Below are 20,827 nucleotides of genomic sequence, written 5' to 3'. Positions count from 1 at the left end.
GTGTTTGCATGTATGTGAGTGTACACATGCACATATGTACACAAAATTGGAATATAGAGAGAAAGTGAAAACAAGAGGCTTGGGAAATAATGGCCTTTTTTCCTCCTAGACTCCCTACTCTACGCACCTTTTCCTGGGCCCATACCACCACTGTTCCTGGCCACGGAAGAGAATTAGTGCCCCTCAGATGAGAACTCAGGGCCTAGAGGGCCAAATATGGCAACAGCATCTTCCCTTCTTCCTACTCAAGCTACAGATAGACCCAATGAATGATGGTGGGTGGTGGGAGTGGCATGTAGACACCTACCACTGAGATATTAAGAGCTTATACCTACGTGCCAATAACTGTCATGTAAATCAACATTTCTCCCAATAAAATGACAAAAAATCCCATTATTTGTGTCATCTGATATGTGTTTGATACATAATTGATATCTGAAGCTAATATATCAAAGCTGATCTGCAACCGAACTTGCATTATACTGGTGAATTTCCATACCGGAATATGACATTTTAAAGAAAATAGTATGTAAAATATGGGTTATTTAAAATTTATCTGACATGTAATTACTCCTATCTTATATCCAAACCACCCTTTTCTTTACTAATAGACTTGCCTCTAACTACTAGTCATACACATCTAAAAAGGGGAAAAAAGGTCCAACCCTCACATATTTCATTCTTTTACAAAGAAAATAGTCCAAATGGGAGAATTTCTACCAAAAGCATATACTATCCATTTAAAATTTATCTGACATGTAATTACTCCTATCTTATATCCAAACCACCCTTTTCTTTACTAATAGACTTGCCTCTACTAGTCATACACATCTAAAAAGGGGAAAAAAGGTCCAACCCTCACATATTTCACTCTTTTACAAAGAAAATAGTCCAAATGGGAGAATTTCTACCAAAAGCATATACTATCCATTTCATAGAAACACCAATTTCTACAGGGCCAGTGCAAACCTCCCTAATGTGATGTTTTGGTTACATCAATTTTGCACACACACATCAAAAGAGGAAAAACAGATAGCAGCAGTCAGTGGTATCCCCTCACCAGAATGGAAAAAAAAAACTAGAAATGCACAATATTCACAAAGGACAGTACACACAGGTGACCACTCTGGCAAGAATCAATGTTGGCACAGCATGAAAGGGACGTAGAGGACACAGGGCAAGTAAGAGTCCTACTGCTCTGGAAGTATGACAGGCCTCAGTAGTCTCTGAACTGTCTCCAGAGTCTATCGTCTCCAGAAGAACACTGCTGTTATGGGCCTCTTGTGGGCAGTGTAGAAATAGTAAGCAAACAAGAAGGGCCCTCAGAACCTGATGGATGTTCTGTGACATGCCCCTTTTGCAGACTTATGGAAGGCGACATAGATGCTGCTTGGTGAGTCATGGATCGTGCCTGGAGCCCAGCCTGGACCCGGCTGCTAACACTACCACGTTCATAGGCAGAATGAACGTCAAAGCTGCACAGTTCCCATCACCTGTTTGTGGAAAATTCATTCCAGGAGAAATCCGTAAATCAGACAAGCAATTACACTAAGACCAGCACTGTGTCCTTACCTTCTGCACCCCATAATGACTCTAGGTCCATACCCCCAGAGGGATAAAGAATAGGAAGACTATCAGGGGAGGAGATGGGATACGGAGTTCTGGTGGTGGGAATTGTGTGGAGTTGTACCCCTCTTATCTATCCTATGGTTTTGTCAATGTTTCTTTTTGATAAATAAAAAATAAAAAATAAACTTTTAGAGAAATTTTATATGCCCACTACTGTATTACACCAGGCCTTTCCCACAAGTATTTAATTGTTGCTGAGGAGTTATTCTGATGCAGTCTCCGCCCCCAGGTTTTTCTATGCCCCGCTAAATCCTAGAGTGCTCCCTTTCAACCAATCCTGGCCCTACACATCACCCCTGGTTGTCGCCCAATAAAAAGCCCCCTCACCCCTCCCCTCTCTCTCTCTGGGCTCTCGGCTCTCTCTCTCTGAGGTCTCGCTCCCTGCTCTCCCCCCGTGGTCGGCTTTCTACACATCCGTAACCCTTCACTATATTTTCAGTCTATCTGTCCTGTATTGAAGCCTGCTTACAAACGCATCACAATCAGATTATAAACACATATTATAAGCATATCCAGGGGCTAAAATATGGAAATTTCCTATGAACTGCAAGTCTTCAGCTTGGCCGTGCATACTTTCTCAACTCCTGTGAGTCACAAATGCAAGGCTGAGAATTTATAAGAAATTGGAGATTCTGGACAAAAATAAAAGTGTTGCAGGCACAGGTGAATGTGAGCATGGCACGAGCAGACTTGGCACACTCAGCACACAACCACAAAGGCAGCCCTGTGTGAGCACACGGTGCTGGACACCAGGCAAAGGGTACACAAACAGCGTGTCCCCAGGAGCCGTCCACCTGCCACTGCTGTGTGCGCAGCTTCTGATGAGGGCTCACCGCCAAACACCTGCGCTGCTGCCTGGGCAAGAAAGGAACGCAGGATGGCTCTGGCCGCTCACCTGTACACAGGAGTGGCCCTCACACGTACCCACCACTCTCTGCTCTCTGTTCCTGACTTCCTCCCACCACCAACTGACAACTGTGAGACCTTTCAGCTCCTGGCCTCTCGTAACAGGACCCCACACATTCACAGCTTCATTCAGAAGAGATCGCTGGGAAAGTTCTCTTGCTTATGTGGCGGTGTAGGGGAAATAGGCGCGTAGTGCACATCTTTATCTCGAGAGTTTGTTATTTGTTTATTTGTGCAGACACAGAAAAGAAAACTGCAGTCCACACTGAGTGCTGCACAGCAAATAATGCAGCTTTCTGTGGCTGACTCCACGCAGACACACCGGCAAAGCAGCGCCTCAAGCACCAAGGAACTGAGGGCACAAGCAGCTTCTGCTTTGCAGAAATTCCTAGTGGGTTCATGAGTAGGTACTAAGGGATTTTGGCAATGTTTGGCAAGTTGATTGGGTTTTTCTTGCAGGTTAGGAAAGCACTTTTCATTTTACCAACTCATACTTATGGAACATTGGCTTCTGATTTCTGAAAATGCAATATGAGAGTTTTAAAGCAGAGTTTAGTTTTGTCAGCAGGGAGGCACCTGTAATGGTAGGTACCATGGTGCAAACTTACTGTTTTCCTACCACTGACAAGTAAAAAAAGCAAATACTCCAAGTAAAAAAAGCAAGTACTAGTTGAAATATTTGTCTTAATTTGAAAGTAATTTAATATTTAAGTAAATTTTTGCTATACTTAATGCTCTTCTTTATAAAAAAATCAATCACTTGCACTTATACTCAGCTGGAAAATATAAATACAAATAATATCACAAAGGAGAATTCAGATACTGGATTGCTCAGTTGTTTGTATTTTTTTCTTTATGGAAGAGTATCTGCTAATGCAATTTCTTTTATTTAAAAAAATTATTATCTTTATTTATCAGATAGAGACAGCCAGAAATTGAGAGAGAAGGAGGTGATAGGGAGAGACAGAGAGACACCTACAGCCCTGCTTCACCACTCATGAAGCTTCCCCCTGCAGGTGGGGACCAGGGGCTTGAACTGGGTCCATACACACTGTATTGTGTGCGCTCAACCAGGTGCGCCATCACCCAATCACCTTGATGCAATTTTTTCATTTTGGTTTTGTTTAGTAACAGAGCATTCCAGTTCTCCACAGCTCATGAGAATATCAGTCTCTTACCTGTGGCTCACAGAAAGAGTCTCGTCATCTGAATCTTGTACTAAATCTGTACCAGCTTCCTCTGCAAGGAAAAGTTCCTGTAGAAACAATGGCATTTTGGAAGCTTAGAATATGCATACACATGGCAAAGTGCCTGGCACATGAGCATGATACAGCAGGCAGGAAACATGGCCTCCATCTCCTGTCCATAGCCACAGCTGACATGCATGTAATGTGAACTTGAAAGGTCCAGCATGTAACAAGATCAGTGCAGAGAACTTCCTGATCACTCGGTCTGAACTCACTGGCCCCACAACACAGGTTTCTGTTGCACCAGTTCTGGGGCACCCTAAGGTGTCCCTGGCACAGAGCCTGGCATACAGCAGGTGCTCTCCAAGTAAGTTACTTGGTGAAGAAATTCGCTGAGCCTGAATCTTCCAGATAAATTCTAAAGGCTGATTTTTGTTGTTGTTGTTGTTGTTGTCGTTGTTGCTTTTTGCAGAGACAGAAACCAGAGTGCTATGTAAAAACAGGTCATGGTGTATGTGTTGGGGATGGGTGGGAGGGACTCCAAACTCCCTCTCCTTCATCCACCTGCCCACACATTCTCTCCACTCCAGATGGTTGGACTGCAGCCCTGGGCTCCTTCTCTAGGTCTATCCAAACCTACACACACACACACACACACACACACACACACACTCACCTCTGCCCTGTGGAATCTGACCCCCTATGCTTTCCTCAGTGCAGCTGCGGGTCTCTGTGCTGTAATGTCCATGTCTTAGAGTGAGCCAGGCCTCAGGTCCTTGGGTCCTGACTCGCTGGCCTGCTCACAGGGGCTGCCTACAGCCAGGCCTGGCTGAGCTGGAGCCAGCAAGTCCGAGGGCACCAGGAATGGAAAGAAATGCAGGTCCCTTTCTTCCTCCCTACAGCTCTTCTTCTCCTACCCCCTCCCCTGTTCCCCTATTTCCTCGTCCCATCAAACACCAGCCTCTGTTCTCCCAAGTAGAAAGGATCTGACAGACCCTGCTCTCCTCTTCTCACTTCTCACAGGAATCCTGCCTGTGTCCACGGCCTCTGGATTTAAGTTCAATTCCCTGTCAGCTGGTCACTGAACACCAGCACAGCCCTCTGTACGCACCAGGGATTTATCATTGGGGCCAGGGGATGAGGGGCCTAATGAGAAGTGGATGTCAAAGGAAGCTTGCATTGCCGTGAGAGAAGAGGTACACGCAGGAGATACTCACTTGTAGCATCTTAGACCTAAGGACACACATGGTCCCCACAAGATAAAACCGATCCTCCAGAGGCAGATTTTCAGCAGTGGACTCAACAAAGTGACTGGGGAAGAAGGTTGTGAAGAGTACCAGAGGCTCTGAGGGAGAGAGACACACACAGGTGACAAGCTAGTAGAAGGGTGCCAGCCTACTGACAATTTTCAGAATTCTGAGACATGGGTTCATACTGCCTCCCCTCTTTCCCAGCTCTTCCTACTCCCCTGGTCAAGAAAACATCACCAGGAAACAAGCATGGGCTCTGGGTGAATTTCAGGCTTTGTTACTACCTTGTGGGTGGAAGTTTCAGTCTCCATAGGGAGAAAAAAAAAAGATTGGTTCCACTCTTAAGGTTACAGGGGGTCAGGTCCTGGCTCACCTGGCTGAGCACACAGTAAACAAGAACACAGGTTCAACACCCCAGTCTTCACCCATTGTCTCTCCCTTTCCCTCTGTATTCCCTCTCTCTCTACAATGTCTTTTTCATTATTATTTCAGTTTATTTATAAAAAGGAAACAGTGACAAAACCATAGGGCAAGAGTGGTACAACTCCACACAATTCCCACCACCAGAACTCCATATCCCATCCTCTCCCCTGATAGCTTTCCTATTCTTTGACCCTCTGGACCCAACATCTTGAAGACTGAAAATTCAGACCCTATGTGCACAAGCTGCTTTGGAGTTTGATTTCCTGTAAATGACACATCATTTCCATCGCAACCCTGAGAGGGATGGTGACCTTACATCCTCCAGGCCACTGGACAAGACCTGCTGATCATCTTGGTCTCTAGGCCCATTGCCATGCTGCAGTATGAGACCTGGAGCTCCCAGTCAGTGGGGCTCATGCGTGACTTGAAACCCACCAGGTCACAAGAAACAGCTCTCTCTGATCTTTGTGGTCCTGTCCTTTGCCCTTCAACTCTGGCGCCCAGGGGCTTCATTCTCTTTAAGGGCGGCCACACATTAGACTCCTGTTATCGCTAACAAGCACCTCTTCAGTTTCATTGAGGGCAAGAGTCACAGTCACCAGCTCAGCCCATCATGTTACTATAAGTTCCCATCTTGTAAATGTCACAATTCATTTTTGTAAGTCTGATAACTGTAACCAAAATCAGTGGTAAAAGGAGAGATTGGAATTACTGGCAGCAGAAAGGCATCTATGTCATCAGCAAAGGACTGCACATGTCAAGGACTTTACTCCAGTCAGTTTGTTACAGACACTACAGGGACAGGAGTCCTGGAACCTCAAATAGTCATGACACATGGTCACTTTGTTTTGCTATGTCACATGCTTTCCCAAACTAGTGGGGAAGAACTTCAAGCTTGCACTGGGGAATCTTAGGACAGTCTTTGGAAAGCATAAGAGGAAGCAAGCACCCTGCACACTCTAGGAAGCTACAACCCAAGAGGAAAGACAGGGGCTCTCAGTAAACCACTGAGAAGCTAGCCCCACGTGGGACAAAGACCTGGCATTTAGGACAAGGAAAGACGCATGGAAAGACCTTTTTCTCGCTCTCTATAGCCCTTGGGGGGGTGTCTATCCCCACAAGCTTTCTTTGCACCTCTTCATGACTTCCACTTCACATCTTCATGACTAAGAGTTTATACTTTATATACTTGGCCATGGAGTCTCCTGTAATTCTTTTCAAGTAGGCACTGTGACTGGACCCTCCTGTGAGTAGACTGGGAACCCTGGGATTCTCCTTGGACCCTGGCCAGTCTCCCCCCAAAACAAGATGATAAAGAGAATTGCTTACCATCAGAAACATCTGTGACATTCAGGAAGATTTTCACATATTCATAACTAGAACTGCTACCATATGCAGCATTTCCTCTTCTTATGTGACAGCAAAACTCAATGTGTTTTCTTACTAAGAGAACAGAGATATAACACATTAGCATTTGTACTTTATATTCTGGTGCCTTGGGCTCTCACATTCTTTTTTTACCATTGTACTGCCCAGTTCTGGCTTATCGTGCTGCCAGAAATTGAATCTGGGACCTCTGGTGCCTCAAGCATGAGAATATGCTGTGTAACCTGCTGTGTTATCCCCCTGGATAGTCTGCAGGATAATTTTATGACTGTCATTTTACTTGGACTAGATGTTACAAAAATCGTATTTTCTGTCTGTGAACATTACCTCTAGCACAGAGTCCACCTAGAACTTTACTTAGGTAATGCTAGTGCAGTTACGCAAGACCTGACATAATATGGGTTCACAAGTATAAACAAAATTTAATAGAGGAGAGATATTTCAACACTGGGATGTATTATTTGTGAAATTACATTCAGTTAAATTTACATACACTCACCAGCTATACTAGATCTCAAGCAATTGTTTTCTTTAGTTCTATGACGATTGCCAACTATCTTTTAAAACTAAGAACTTACTATTTAAAAGAAATAAATGTGGGGGAACTAGATAGCGGCACACCTAAAAGAGCACACTTTACCAAGTTGGAGGACCTGCCGGCAGGTAGGGATTGGGGGCTTGAATTCAGGTCCTCCAACTCATGAGCAGTGGAGCAATACTTCAGGGGTCACTTTCTCTCTCCCTCTACCTCCCGCTCTCTATTTCTGTCTCTATCAGAAAAAAGAAAGGGGGAAGTGGTGGATTTATCATGTAGTCACCGAGTCCCAGTGTTAACACTGTTGCTATATGTATATTTAAAAACACAAAGAAGGAAACAGTACCTAAATTTGTCAAAGGAAGTCTGAAAACAATCTTTCTGTAAATTCTCCTTTTCTCTCCATCAGGCAGAAGGCTCAATAAAGCTTTACCCATGATCTCCTTCTAGCAGGGGAAAGGAAAGAGAGAGAAAAAGAATCAGTGTTGCTATACATGCTGAGTGTTCGCATCCTTTACAGCTGCACCTCCAGGAAGCTTACCACTGACCCCACCTCTGCCACCTGATGGTCAGCCTCTCGAAGTCCCCGCTGACTTGACCTGACTCTGTGACCAGCACTTCTGAACACCAGGACTCCCACACTACCCCACATTTCCATCAACCACCCCGCCCACCACCCCATTCCCAGTGCACATTCATTGTGAGTTATTGCCTTCAAATCCTAACCTCCCTCCTTCCAGACCCAGCCTACATACATCACATGATCCCTGATTAGAACCACCCGCCATGCTCCTTCTCCGACACATTCTTCCTGAAAAATCCTAACTCTGGGGCAGTACTGTGACATATAAGAAGTGTAAATATTTCTCAGATGTATTTAGTCTTCTTCACAACTATTGAATTACAGATTCCCAAAGCCTTAGGATGCTCTGAGTGATGAGAACAACAGAACCTTCTTCTGGTTTAAGATTTGGCTTCAGGTGCTCAGTTCCTGAAATTCTATCTTGGCTCAATTCAGAGTTTCAATACTACATTAATTTAGCAAACAAAATATAGTGAATTTTGCAGCTAATAAATGTTGACAGTAAAGATAGTGTGGGACAGAACTAATAAGGTTTTCATTCCACTGGAGCTTCACCGCTCTGGGCTGACTTTGAATTTCAGATAGAAAGAGAGAGAGGGAAAGGCACCACAGTACCAAATCTTGCAATGTGATGGGGAGGAGGCTAGACTGGAGTCGGGGTTATGTGCATGGTACCAAAGCAAGCACACAGCCTAGATGAATGACAGACACTGTTGGCCCCAGAGCTAAGTTTTCATCTCTGGATCAGTAGCTCAATGTCTCCACAGCCCCGCCCCACTATGGGAAGTCAGAAACAGGCTGGGGGTATATATCCACCTGCCAGTGCCCATGTTTAGCAGAGAAGCAATTACAGAAGCCAGACCTTCCACCTCCTGCACCCCATAATGATCCTGCCTGGGTCCATACTTCCAGAGGGATAAAGAATAGGGAAGGTGCATTGCATCAAAGTAAATGACTCTGGGCTGGAGGGGAGGGTTCAGGTCCTGGAACATGATGGCAGAGGAGGACATAAAGGGGGGTGGACTGTTATGTGGAAAACTGAGAAATATTACACATGTATAAACTACCATATTTTACTGTTGACTGTAAGCCATTAATCCCCCAAATAAAGGAAAAAATAGGGAAGCTTCCCGTGGAGGGCATGGGGCATGGAATTTGGTGGTGGGAACTGTATGGACTTGTACCTCTGCTAGCTTACAATCCCATTAATCATTATTAAATCACAAATTAAAAAAAGAAGGGTGGATTATAAAATAAAATAGCTAATCAAAAAACCTGGGGCAGGCTACATGCTGTTAACATTTAAGAATCATCAAAGTTTGATGAGGAAAATGTACAACTATGCCTCAGGTCTCATCTGTCCTTTCCCACCTTGTTTTATTAAGACTGTAACTTCAAGTCCATACCATGTTTATGTGCAGGTATAGGAAGCTGAAAGTTGTTTTTAAGGATGTCAGTCTCAGGGAGTCAAATCCAAGGTTCAAGATGAACTATTTAAACTCATACCCCAGGTGGGTTTTTTTTGCTTATTTGTTTGTTTGTTTGTTTTTGCCTCCAGGGTTATTGCTAGGGCTCAGTGCCTGCACTACGAATCCACTGTTCCTGGCAGCCATTTTTTCCCCTTGCTGTTGTTGTTGCTATTACTGTTGTTGCTGTTGTTGTTGGATAGAACAGAAAGAAACTGAGAGAGGAGGGGAAGACAGAAAGGGGAAGAGAAAGACAAACATCTGCAGACCTGCTTCACCACCTGTGAAACGACCTCCCTACAGGTGGGGAGTCAGGGGCTTGAACCAGGATCCTTGCTCTAGTTCTTGCACTTTGCACTATGTGTGCTCACAATCCAGTGCACTACAGCACCCCCCGTGCTTTTTATCAAATGGTGACTGCATGTGTGTCTTTGTAAGTGCATGTGTGCATGCATGTTAGATCAATGGGGGAAGGTGACAGAACTTCTTGTGAGTGAAAGCATGAGACCAAAAAACATCAGGTAACAAAGATAATCCGATCACTAACACCATCACTGTGAAAGTCCACATGTAGCAGTGATCCACTTGATTAAATTAAAAAAAAATAAAAAGGAGATGGAGGTTAACAGATGCCCCAAACCAGTAAGAACAAGGCATGGCTTTCCTGTTTGATGAGTGTGTGTCAGTCGCTCAAGCAACATCCACAGCAAACACACTCCCGGCAGCACATCTAATCCTGCCTCAAGAAGCTGTCACGCTGGGGGGCTTCTGCTGGCTCTGACCAAAAGTGCCTTCCTCTTAGGAGAGAGCCTTCAGCAGCAGTCTGCAAGCCCTACTGTGCTCCACTCCCTACCACCCACCCTTTCCCTCTCTCTCTCTCACTCTCTCTCTCTCTCTCTCCACAGTGGTTCATTATCTCACAGCAGAGTTTGCTTTTATATATATTTAAAGCTGAAGACAATGGAGATTATGATTAAAAGAGGTACACATTTTGAGAACATCTCTGATGAGTTACACGGTCCTGAAAACAAGTAATAAACTCTGTAACAACAAACCAGAATAATCACTTGCAAGAAGCTGAAAGAACTTACTGGTAAATGGCCAAGAAGAGAATTGACTCTTTGACTCACATAAACTATCACCCCGTCTGCGCTGAGTATTAATATACAGCCATCTAATGACTAATGAAGAGAAAAATAATAATGTATTTAAACAATGAAATGAAAATAAAACTACAATGTCATTTCTAAATGCATAAACAATCACAATAACGCACAGTTAAAGGATCGTGGCCCTTAAATATCAATGAAACAAGAACAGACTTAATTAAAATTTCATTATTTTGCCTCCTACAGACTCTAGTCTGTGATGTTTATCAAATGACATGAAGTTTATGAGATGCTTATCAAATGCCATGTCATTAGACAAACAACCTTAAATAGACACCCAATTAACACAAAACTCTGCAGAACAAGTTAGGAAGATTCATTTCCACGTGTGTTGGTTGCTTCACATCTGATTCAGAATTAATTTTGAAAGTACTAAGAACATTTATTTTAGCATGAATGTGTATATTCGTGGTTAGTGAGTCATCTCCTTAGAAACATGGAGGTTGCCATCATTTCTGTGCTCTGTCAGATGAATGCTTCCTGGGAGAGACACCTACAATGATGGATATAATTCACATAAACCTGCTATTCATAACAGGACTGAGCTAAGAATCTGATCTCAGGGGACAGGTGGTGGCACACCTAGTTGAGTGCACATGTTACAATGCACAAGGATGCAGGTTAGAGCCCCTGGTCCCCACCTGCAGGGAGAAAGCTTTACGAGTGGTGAAGCAGTGTTGCAGGTGTCTCTCTGTCTCTCTTCTTCTCTATCATCCCCTTCCCTCTCAATTTCTGGCTGTCACTATCCAATAAGTAAAGATATTTTTTATAAAGATATTTTTTTTTGAAAAAAAAAAATCTGATCTCAGAGATGACTGAGCCATGTGAGTTCCAAGGCAAGGAGACAATGGCACTTACACCACCACCCACCCCACCCTCCAACACACAAACAGTGACTGGTGTCAGAAATCAGAGGAAATGAAATAAGAGACTCCAGGTGAAGGACAGCCACTGGAAGGGTGACACTCTAAGTGGGCAAGATAGGAAACTCTAGTCCGGCAAAAGGAAGCAGGAGTGTGCATACTTGTCTCGGCTACAGAAGAGAATGAAGAACAAATGGTTTTCCCACTCGGCCTTTAACTGAGACTTTATACCTGGATGAGTCCACCATTCCCAAGTCTCTATAAAAAGAAACAGAAGTGTTTTCTAGAGAATTATTTTAAAACAGGGCTCAAAGAATTCCTGCAGCAGCTAGGGCAGTAACTCAACTGGCAGGGCACCACTATTCAGGCATTCCAGGAGCCAGAGTCTTGTTCTGGTCTCTGTTTCTCCCCATCTCATGAGAAACTATCTCTCTCACATTTGAAAAATAAAGTAAAGCTTCACCATTTTACCACCATCAACCAGAGCTGAGCAGTGTTCTGGTAAAAATATATGAATATATATAAATAAATAAATAAATAAATAAATAAATAAATAAAATAAAGCTTCAAAGAAATAATTCATGCAGATAAACCTCTAACCTGACTAGCCTAGTACATAAAAATAAGAAATGAAACATTGTGGATGACAGGCAGTATAAACATTGAAATGCAAATCAGAAAAAACAACAGATACTCAACTTATCAGAGATTGAACATGAAACTAGTGTGCTTAACAAGTTTAAATAGACTTCTGGATGTGGGGCTACTGTTCAGCAGCAGCTATGTTTCTCTCCTCTGTTCTCCTGGGTCAGCTAGGAATACCAAAGGAGACCACCTGGGACTGAAACAAGACAGGACTAGTACGACTTCAGGAACCCACCGAATCACTGGTGAGTGCAAACACGTGTGGCTGGTGGACAGAGGAACCTAGGGAGAGATTAAGTAGCTGGTAACAGTCCAGCAGTTTAACAGTTGAGACACCAGCTCCAGTCTGTTTCACCAACAAGGGGATGGCTGAAGGGAGGAGAGGACTCCCCTGAGACTCACCAAATGCAACTGTGAGTCTCCATTGCTACTGTCTTCAGAATCTGGAGCAGTGGCAGGAAGGCCCTATGCTGACACCAGGGGACAGAGCACTAAGCAAGAAACTCAGGAGAAGATCTACCTCAGTGGCCTAGCGGTGGGGCTGTAAACATCTCTTTGCATAACCACTGGATTATCTTTGCCCCGCCCTGCTTTATCTCTTGGTCAGGAGTCAGTGATTAAGCTAAGAAGCCTACTTATAGTTTAAAAGCCCTCACGCTCCCATAGCCTACAGGGAAGAAAAAGCAAAAAAGAGACTTTTAAGCCACTGTGCTCCAACTCAGGGATGAAAATACTATTGAAACAACTATCAACTTCCACAACTGTAAACTCTTTAATTACCTTACTTAGACACAAGTCAATTCAGGAAAGAGTGATCAGTAATTTGAAAAGTATTGAGAGAGGGACCTCATAACATACTAAATAAAATGGTTAAACCAACAACAAGATATATTGGAGAAATGAACCACGACAAGAGTCCAGCTAAAAGCCCCTCAAAGGCATAAGCACAATATAATGAGGTCAACATCCAATGACTAGTTAAGGAAATAATCACAGGAGTGAGTAAATAGTTTGAAAGAATTGTCATCAGAAATGCAAAAAAAAAAAATCAGACCCTGGAAGAAAACACTAATTATCTCAATGTCATTAGAGAGCTGAAAGCTGAAAGAACTAAGCTAAGAACACAACTAGCTGAACAAGCTAAAACAGTATCAGAACAGGGTAACAAAATAGATGAACTCCAGAAAACAGTAGACAGGTGAGAGAATAGAATAAATGAGTCCGAAGACAGAATTAGCAAGATCGAGGATGAATTAGAGACAGCTAAAAAAGAAGTAAGAGATCTCAAAAAGAGATTGAGAGATACTGAAAACAACAACAGAGACCTATGGGATGACTTCAAAAGATAATAATATATGGATTCTTGGCTTACCAGAGGAAAAAATAGAGGGAGGGGAAGAAAGCATTCTTCAGGACATAATAGCTGAGAACTTCTCTAGTCTAGACAACATCAAAGATATAAAGGTTCAAGAAGCCCAGAAGGTCCCAAACAGAATTAACCCAGACTTAAAGACACAAAGACAAAGCATATTTAGAATGGAAAGAATAAGGATAAAGAAAGGATCCTGAAGGCTGCAAGAGAAAAAAAGAAGAGTCACCTACAGAGGAAAACCCATAGGAAAAGCAACAGAATTCTCCACACAAACACTAAAAGCCAGAAGAGAATGGCAAGGTATCTATCAAGTGCTCAATGAGAAAGGCTCTCAACCAAGACTACTGTATCCTTCTAGACTGTCATTCAGACTAGATGGAGGCATAAAAACCTTCTCAGAGAAGCAACAGTTGAAAGAATCAACTATCACCAAGCCTGCCTTGAAAGAAGTTCTGAAAGGTCTCCTATAAGCAGTCAGACCACCATAAATAAGCCATGTATCAGAACACTCTAAAAATCTACAAGAATGGCATTAAAATATCTTCAGCCTTTAATAACAATAAATGTCAATGGCCTAAATTCACCTACTAAAAAACACAGAGTAGGAAGATGGATCAAAAGCCAAAACCCAACAACATGCTGTCTACAGGAAACCCACCTAACTCAACAAGACAAACACAGTCTCAAAGTGAAAGGATGGAAAAGTATCATACAAGCCAGTGGCCCACAAAAAAGTGCAGGGACAGCTAATCTCATAACTGACACAATAGACTTTAAAACATATAAAATTTAAAAAGATAGGGATGGACACTACTTAGTGCTCAGAGAATCAGTAAATAAAGAGGACATAACAATTATTAACATCTATGTACCCAATGAGAAGCCATGTAAATACATATACATCTACTGAAAGAGCTACAGCAATATATTGACAGCAACACAGTCATAGTAGGGCACTTCAACAACCCACTCTCAACTTGACAGACCATCCAGACAGAAATTCAATAAAGACATGAGGGAGCAAAATGAGGAGATATATAAACTAGAACTATTGGACATTTTCAGAGTCATTCATCCCAAGAAACTGGAATAAACATTTTACTCAAGTTCACATGGGTCATTCTCAAGGACAGACCATATGTTAGGCCACAAAGACAGCATCAGCAAATTCAAGAGCATTGAAACCATCCCATGCAACTTCTCAGACCACAGTGGAATTAAACTAACACTTAACAATCAACAAAAAATTAGTAATAGTCCCGAAATGTGGAAGCTCAACAGCACACTACTTAACAACTACTAGGTCAAAGAGGAAATAAAGGGAGAAATCAAAATGTTTCAAGAGTTCGATGAAAATGAAGACACAAGCTATCAATATATTTGGGGCATAGCTAAGGCAGTACCGAGAGGCAAGTTGTTACCCATAGAAGCACATATTAGGAAACAAGAAAAAGCACAAATAAACAGCCTGATTGCACATCTTAAAGACCTAGAAGAAGAAGAACAAAGGAATCCTAAAGCAACCAGAAGGACAGAAATCACTAAAGTTAGGGCAGAAATAAATAACATTGAAAATATTAAAAAAAAAAAAACATACAAAAGATCAACAAAAGTAAACACTGGTTCTTCGAAAGAGTAATCAAAATTGACAAACCTTTACCTAGACTCACAAAACAAAAAAGGGAGAATACCCAAATACATCGTATCATAAATGAAAGAGGAGATATCACAACAGACACCACAGAAATTCAGCATATCATAAGAGTCTTCTATGAACAACTATAGCCACCAAGCTAGAGAACCTGGAAGAAATGGATGATTTCTTAGATACCTTTGAACTTCCAAAACTAAGTAAAGAGGAAGTAGATAACATGAACAGGCCCATCACAGCTAATGAAATTGAATTCTACAGAACTTTCAAAGAAGAACTAATACCTCTACTTTTCAAAGTATTCCAGAAGATTGAAGACACTGGAATACTCCCTTCCAGCTTCTGGTTAGCCAACATCACTTTGATACCAAAAGCAGACAGGGACACAAACAAAAATAAAACTACAGACCAATATCTCTGATGAACACAGATGCTAAAATATTGAACAAAATTCTAGCCAGCTGGATACAGCAGTATATTAAAAAGATGGTTCATCCTGACCAAGTAGAGTTTATCCCAGGCATTCAAGGTTGATTTAATATACATAAGTCAATCAACGTGATACACCACATCAACAAAAGCAAGACCAAAAACCATATGGTCATATCAATAGATGCAGAAAAAGCCTTTGACAAAATACAACATCTCATTATGATCAAAAGACTACAAAAAATAGATAGCAATAGATGGAAAATTCCTGAAGATAGTGGAGTCTATATATAGCAAACCTACAGCCAACATCATACTCAATGGTGAAAAACTGGAAGCATTTCCCCTCAGATCAGGTACTAGACAGGGTTGCCCACTATCACCATTACTATTTAACATAGTGTTGGAAGTTCTTGCCATAGCAGACAGGCAGAAGCAAGAAATTAAAGGTGTAGAGATTGAAAGAGAAGAAATCAAACTCTCTCTATTTGCAGAAGACATGATAGTATACATAGAAAAACCTAAGGAATCCAGCAAGAAGTTTTTGCAAATCATCAGGCAACACAGTAAGGTGTCAGGCTACAAAATTAACATTCAAACTTCAGTCACATTCCTCTATGCAAACAGTAAGTTAGAAGTTGAAATCCAGAAATCAATTCCTTTTACTATAGCAACAAAAACAATAAAATACCTAGGAATAAACCTAACCAAAGAAGTGAAAGACCTGTATACTGAAAAATATGAGTCACAACTCAAGGAAATCGAAAAAGACACAAAGAAGTGGAAAGATATTCTGTGTTCATGGGTTGGATGAATTAACATCATCAAAATTGATATACTACCCAAAGCCATATACAGATTTAATGCTATCTCCATCAAGAACCCAACCACAACTTTTGGGAGACTAGAACAAATGCTATAAATGTTTATCTGGAACCAGAGAAGACCCAGAATTGCCAAAACAACCTTGAGAAGAAAGAACAGAACTGGAGGCATCACACTCCCAGTTCTCAAATTGTATTATAGGGCCATTGTCATCAAAACTGCTTGGTATTGGAACATAAATAGACACTCTGACCAGTGGAATTGAATTGAGAGCCCAGAATTAAGCCCCCACACCTATGGACATCCAATCTTCGACAAAGGTGCCCAGACTACTAAATGGGGAAAGCAGAGTCTCTTGAAGAAATTGTGTCGGAAAAAATGGGTTGAAACATGCAGAATAGTGAAACTAAACCACTATATTTCACCAAATACAAAAGTAAATTCCATGTGGATCAAGGACTTGAACGTTAGGCCAGAAACTATAAGATACTTAGAGGAAAATATTGGCAGAACTCTTTTCCGCATAAATTTAAAGACATCTTTAATGAAACAAATCCAATTACAAAGAAGACTATGGCAAGTATAAACCTATGGGACTACATCAAATTAAAAAGCTTCTGCACAACAAAAGAAACCACTACCCAAACCAAGAGACCCCTCACAGAATGGGAGAAGATCTTTACATGCCATACATCAGACAAGAGTTTAATAACCAAAATACATAAAGAGCTTGCCAAACTCAACAACAAGAAAACAAATAACCCCATCCAAAAATGGGGGAGGATATGGACAGAATATTAATCACTGAAGAGATCCAAAAGGCTGAGAAAGACATGAAAAAAATGATCCAAGTCTTTGATGGTCAGAGAAATGCAAATAAAGACAACAATGAGATATCACTTCACTCCTGTGAGAATGTCATACATCAGAAAAGGTAGCAGCAACAAATGCTGGAGAGGTTGTGGGGTCAAAGGAACCCTCCAGCACTGCTGGTGGGAATGTCAATTGGTCCACCCTCTGTGGAGAACAGTCTGGAGAACTTTCAGAAGGCTAGCAATGGACCTACCCTATGATCCTGCAATTCCTCTCATGGGGATATATCCTAAGCAATCCAACACACCCATCCAAAAAGATCTGTGTACACATATGTTCTTGGCAGCACAATGTGTAATAGCCAAAGCCTGGAAGCAACCCAGGTGTTCAACAACAGATGAGTGGCTGAGCAAGTTGTGGTCTATATACACAATGGAATACTACTCAGCTATAAAGAATGGTGACTTCACCATGTTCAGCAGATCTTGGATAACCTTGAAAAATTCATGTTAAGTGAAATAAGTTAGAAACAGAAGGATGAATATGGGAGGATCTCACTCTCAGGCAGAATTTGAAAAACAAAATCAGAAGAGAAATCCCAAGTAGAACCTGAACTGGAATTGGCATATTGCACCAAAGTAAAAGACTCTGGGGTGGGTGTGGGTGGAGGGGAAGAAAAGAGGTCCAAAAAGGCTGACAGAGGAACTAGTGGGGGTTGTTTTGTTATGTGGAAAACTGGGGAATGTTATGCATGTACAAACCATTGTATTTACTGTTGAATATAAAACATTAATTCCCCAATAAAGAAATAAAAAAACAAGTTTAAATCACACATGGCATTAATAATATAACAAGAGACTCAAAACAGTATAAAGACATACAGAAAGAAGTATCCAATCAATTGTCTAGAGATGTCATCACAAATAAAGCAGAGTTTAGATACAGGGCTTGTGAAAACACTAGGGAAAGAGAGAGACAGGCTGGGAGTATGGATCAACCTGTCAACACCCATATTCAGTGGGGCAGCAATTATAGAGGCTACTTCCACCTTCTGCATCCCACAATGACCCTGGGTCCATCCTCCCAGAGGGTTAAAGAATAGGAAAGCTATCAGGGGAGGGGATGGGATGCAGAGTTCTGGTGGTGGGAATTGTGTGGAGTTGTACTGCTCTTATCTTATGGTTTAGTCAATGTTTCCTTTTTATAAATAAAAAAAATTTTTTAATGAAGAACCGACTTAGATTGCAACATGAAGAAATAGAAGAATAGAAGAGAAGAAAGAAGGGCAGGATAGACAGCATAATGGTTCTGTAAAGAGACTCTCATGTCTGAGGTTCCAAGTCCCAGGTTCAATCCCCTGCACCACTATCAGTCAGAGCTAAACAGTACTCTGGTAAAAAAAAAATAATAATTTAAAATATTTTGAAGTAGAAGAAGACAATTATTATGACGAGAGAGTGAACAGCATGGAGAAGTGTGAGGATGGCTGCTAGACTTTTACATGTGTTCACTCTATTCCACAACTACTCACTGGAACACAGATAGTTCTCAGTTGACCGGGCTCAGAGACAATAGAAAGTGACAAAGGACAGTTTATATGTCCTATCTATCCGACTTCAACAACTGTGGTGATTCAGGCTTTAGTGTGTGGCCTCTGAGCATGATGAAACTAACCAGTGGCCTTGCAACTGGAAAACACGAAGACCTCCCATCCATCAGGAAGAAAATGAGATTGCTGGGGATTGTACCTGGGAGCTCAGAACCTCAGGCATGAAAGTCTTCTTGCATAACCATTGTGCCATCTCCATAGCCCTAAGGCTTTTATAAAATATATTTATTTACTTATTCGGTAGAGACAGCGGGGCTAATAGAGAGGGAGAGAGGCAGAGAGACACCTGTAGCCCTGCTTCACCACTCGCAAAGCTTTCCCCCTGCAGGTGAGGACCAGGGTCTTGAGCCTAGGTCCTTACACATTGTAACATGTGTGTTCAAGCAAATGTGCCACCTCCCAGCCCCACCCTAAGGCTTTTTTCTTTTGAGTTTATCACTCCATACTAAATGAATCTACCAGAAACTGACTTGTCACTAGCCTAAGTAAACACTTGTGCTTAGTCGCTGTCTAGATCAGGATTGCTGAAACCCTTAAAGAAGCATTCAGGGAGCCTTCCAGAAATGCAGGCTCTAAGCCCCTCCAGGATTGATGTTCTGACTCAGTTTAATGTGAATCTTCAGAATCGGCATTTCTACTAAGCTCTTTCATAATACGGATTCATGTGGTCTCCAACCACACTTTGAAAACCGCCATCCCTCATTTACTGGTGCACGTAGTCTACGTATGCAGTCACAAAGCACAAACCCCCCTCTTACCTGCAGTGTCAATCGAATTAACTCTTCATAGCTGTGAAATGGTGGAATCCAGTTTGACTCATCACTAGATGTTTCTGGGCTGACTTTACCTTTACAGATAAAAGGAATAAAGAATAAAGCTGTCACATTAAAAGTATTAGCTATAGGTACTAGGTTTTGCAAGTTTTATTTACTTTTATAGCAAGGACTCTCTTGGGAACGTGCTGAGTGCTGGTAAGGACCTGATACAGACTAATCGCTGGTGAATGATGATAAACAGAAAAGTGTTTAGAGCTTGAAGAGCATCCAAACATATTTCCTACTGTACACAGTATCGCCTCTTCAGCCACCAGATAGATGAGAGTCAGCCTCCGGTTCTTCTCTTTTCTTGACTCCTTTATGTCTCCTGAATTCGACCCAAACCCAGTACACATAACACGCCAAATAAAGTGTGGGCTCAGTTAAGCGTCGACAAAGGCCTTACCTAGAAAAGCTCTAGCACCCATCTTAATCTCCTCCGGTGTTGACACTGACCCACCTGCTACCCAATCCCCCTTCTTCGAGGCTTCCTGCTTCACCCAGCGAGCGGTGTCTCTGTCCACCCAGAACCTTTGCTGCCAACGCCTGCCGCCTCCACCTCTGCTAGCCCACCTCCCCCAGCACCTTCAGGAGCACGTGCTCCACTCTGGGATGATATTAGTGCATGTCAAGAAATGTCCACTTCTTCTTTTCACAGATGAGTTATAGACCTAGGCCATAGGGTTTGACCCCCATTCAAGATGCAAGAGCCCCTACAGGGTTAGCTCTGAGAACAGCACTTGCTTTCCCAGTGGGTCTGAGTCTCAGAGCCTTCCTAGGAGAAGATCTGGGAAAGAAGGAGACCAAGCCCAAGCTCCTGAGTTCTCACTGAGGAGGGAATGGGAGGAGGACATGGAGCTCCTGGGAAGAAGACTCAGCAGAAGAAGCAGCCACAGCAGCTGCACAGCAAGCAGCCTCCAGACCAGCCCTCCTGCTGGCCAGGGCTCCTGAGAACCATTGTGTTCCTCAAATGCAGGACTCAGGCCACACTGCTGTCCTCTGGCTGATTTTCTAAGTCACTGCCCTGCTGACTTGCGGCTCAGCCTAGTGACCTCCACCTCCTATGTGCCCTCCAAGGAAATGAAAATGGCAGAAAAGAGTACATTTATTTCTGGGCGGAGGGAGGGTGATCATTCATCATTCATCCATGAAGGAAGAGGTATTTACTGAGCTCCTGCTCTGTCTCAGAGGTTCAGGAGACAAGACCAACAAGACAAAGAAGGTGATGGTCTCAGTGTCTCCTGAAACTGGCAGGTGGAGGGAACAGGAGA

General features: G+C 42.4%; 2 long non-coding RNA genes across 2 annotated transcripts; both read right to left on the bottom strand.

Annotated features, from left to right (window-relative positions):
* Positions 1-3,718: 3,718 nt before the first annotated feature.
* On the bottom strand, positions 3,719-6,798 carry LOC132535905 (uncharacterized). The gene is made up of 3 exons (XR_009547623.1): positions 6,725-6,798; positions 4,940-5,067; positions 3,719-3,790 (listed from the first exon to the last, which is right to left on the bottom strand). It is a non-coding gene; the product is annotated as an uncharacterized LOC132535905 (long non-coding RNA).
* An 884-nt stretch (positions 6,799-7,682) lies between these two features.
* Positions 7,683-19,583, bottom strand: LOC132535906 (uncharacterized). The gene is made up of 3 exons (XR_009547624.1): positions 19,500-19,583; positions 10,457-10,546; positions 7,683-7,762 (listed from the first exon to the last, which is right to left on the bottom strand). It is a non-coding gene; the product is annotated as an uncharacterized LOC132535906 (long non-coding RNA).
* Between the last annotated feature and the right edge of the window lie 1,244 nt (positions 19,584-20,827).

The sequence above is a fragment of the Erinaceus europaeus genome, chromosome X, assembly GCF_950295315.1.
Source record: "Erinaceus europaeus chromosome X, mEriEur2.1, whole genome shotgun sequence".
Taxonomy (NCBI): domain Eukaryota; kingdom Metazoa; phylum Chordata; class Mammalia; order Eulipotyphla; family Erinaceidae; genus Erinaceus; species Erinaceus europaeus.
The sequence above is the reverse complement of the archived record's forward strand: the minus strand, read 5'-3'. Positions and strand labels throughout refer to the sequence as shown.